Source organism: Vespa crabro, chromosome 13 (assembly GCF_910589235.1).
Source record: "Vespa crabro chromosome 13, iyVesCrab1.2, whole genome shotgun sequence".
Lineage (NCBI taxonomy): Eukaryota > Metazoa > Arthropoda > Insecta > Hymenoptera > Vespidae > Vespa > Vespa crabro.
Window position 1 is genome coordinate 5,741,170 of NC_060967.1, and position 2,991 is coordinate 5,744,160.

The following is a 2,991-nucleotide window of genomic DNA, read 5'->3' on the forward strand; positions in this document are numbered from 1 at the left end:
TAGCGTCCACGCGCGCTCTTCTATTAAATGCTGACGGGCTACAGCCGGGACGTCGCTAGGCGAGCGACGGGGCATACCTCCACGCGGTTCCCCGTGGGCATGTACCTTTAGGGTACATGGCGAAATTGTCCTCCCGGTTCGTCATCCGGGTCCTGGGATTTTTCCAAGTCCTGCACTGGAAGCGGGGATTCTCACCCAACGGTGCCAAAAGGCACCACCTCATCAAGGTACGAAGGTACCGTTCGAACGACAAGAGGGGCTAGGAGGGCGATATATTGTTGCGTATGCCTATTGAGGCGAGGAAGCACAGGTCGGACCCGTAACAGGTCCCCCTTTACATTATCTGTCCCTATCTACGTTCCGGTGCGACCGGCTCCCCTGGTACCTTCGAACATGGGTAGATATTCCCAGGTGTCGGGAACAAGGAGCAAGAAATGCCACTACCCCCAATGGGTCTTGGCTAAACGGCCAACGGAGATTTACCGAACTCCTTTCGAGGTCTTCGGGGCACGATCAGTATGTGAGTTAGATTAGCGTCCACGCGCGCTCTTCTATTAAATGCTGACGGGCTACAGCCGGGACGTCGCTAGGCGAGCGACGAGGCATACCTCCACAGGCATACCTCGGTATAGCCTGGGGGCTTATGTCGCTTTAAAAGCTAAAAGCAATGCGACTATTGAACTTAGAAATAGTCGGCATAGCCTACGGGCTTAATTGTTCTCGAGACTTGAAAGCAATGCGACTATCGGACTTAGAAAAATTCTAAGACGATGGTTTAGCCTTCGGGCATAATATTGCTCTTAAGTTTCGAAAGCAATGCGACTATCGGACTTAGAAATTTTTTTTTTTTTTTTTTTTTTAAGTAATGCGACTATTGAACTTAGTATAAAAATCGGAAATTACAGTAAATTTAGTGTACGTAAACGTTGCTTTTGGGGCTGGAAGCAATGCGACTATCGGACTTAGAAAATTTCTAAGTCGATGGTATAGCCTTCGGGCTTAATGTTGCTTCTAAGTCCCGGAAGCAATGCGACTATCGGACTTAGAAAAATTCCGATGAGTCGACGAAATGTTATATGAATGCTTTCCGAAAGCAATGCGACTATCGGACTTAGAAAAATTCCGATAGTCGATGAAATGCTATACGAATGCTTTCCGAAAGCAATGCGACTATCGGACTTAGAAATTTTTTTTTTTTTTTTTTTTTTTTCTCCTCGTCGCAGTATGTTCATTTCGCTATTGTTGCGGCCATCAAACCTCCGCCCACCATTAATGGAAGAATACGTAAGTATTCTTCCCATCTTTTTTTTTTTTTTTTTTTTCAGCTAAAGTCTTCTTCGCAACTTCTTTCCTTATGTTCAATTAAGAAGTTGCTTCCGTACACATCATGATGGTTGTCCGTGGGGAAAAATATTCCGGAGGTAAAATAGCCTCCCGTTCGGATCTCCGGCTGGAGGCTTTCCCAGGGGCGGTTAACGTGATCAGGAGAAGTTCGCGCATAGCATCGCTCAATGCGGCATGGGCGCCCCCGAAGACGACGAGTGGATGTACTTCCGGCGTAGGGCAGCGTAGGAACGCAGCAACCCGCCGGTTGAATGCCCGAACGTCGTACAAGGCTACTGACCGCGCGACCCCCCGCTGCGTTCCTTGCCCCGCACAACCCGGACTGCATCAGGTGTTAGCCAATCTTCAAGAGGCTTTATCGTATTAGAGAGGTGTGATAGGGTCTTGCCACGGCCATCTTCCATGGCCAAGCAAACGATCATCGAAGATAATCTATCCGGGAATATAGAGATAGACGAAATACGCGAAATCGGCCCTTCCAGTCCGAACGATAGGCAAGCAGAATCTAAGATAGACAAAGAACCGGTTGCCACGCGCCCGCGAACACGAGCGTACGTCCGCGCGCATTCCCCGCAAACCCTCCCAGTAACGGAACATACGCCCCCAGCCTTCACGAAAAATTATAACCTACGTAATAACACAAGACGCGCAGCGAATAGAAATAACCCCCTACCACCTATTGTAGAGATCGACATAGATCAAGTCGGGGAAAGTATAGTTATACCCCTAGAATCGGAAGCGACTACGGTAATTGGCGACGCCCCGTTTGAACACCCCGAAGAAACAGATATAGGCGTAACCCAGGAAATCAATGGTGTTACAAGCGTGAACACCGAACCCAAAGCACCGCGAGTCACCATCGCCGAGCCTTGTGCCACGATAAACGAAATCGACACGTTCCCCATAGTCAAATCCCCCCCCCATACCAACCGTGCGTTTCCAAAAATCCACCTCCTGCAGCTTAATATGGGGCGCTCGAGGACGGTAACGGGAGAAGTCCGCGAATTGATCAGCGATAAACGCTTAGATGTATTACTCCTGCTGGAGCCATACGTCCAAAAGCACGGGACAGGATACGAGATTACCGGTCTAGGCAGCGGAACTAGACTAGCGGCCACTCGGGATGAGAGACCATGGTCTGCTATCGCGGCGACCAACCCGAATTTCGCGTTGCTTTTCATCTCGCAGCTCAGCACCCCGCACTGCGTATGTGCGGAAGTGCAAGCACCCGGCTTCTCTTTCTACGTCGTTTCGCATTATTTTCAATTTAGCGACGAAATAGAGGAGCACCTTAGGCACCTGGATACGGTACTTCGTGCCCTAAGGGGGGAGAGAGTAATAATTTCGCTGGACGCCAATGCGCGCTCACCTCTCTGGGGCCCTCAGATCACCGATGAGAGAGGTTCGAAATTAGAAGCCCTCATCCGGGCATCCGGATTAAAGGTAATCAACGACGTCAAGCAGCCCCCCACAAGCTGGACGACGAGAGGCTCCTCGTATATCGATGTTACCCTCTCGTCGCAATCCATGAGCCGATTCATTGGCCAATGGAAAGTTAGATCGGGATGGACGTCCAGCGACCACAACTCAATAGATATCGTGTTACAACCCCCGAAGACTGAACCGTGTCGAGGGGGGGGGCGCTCG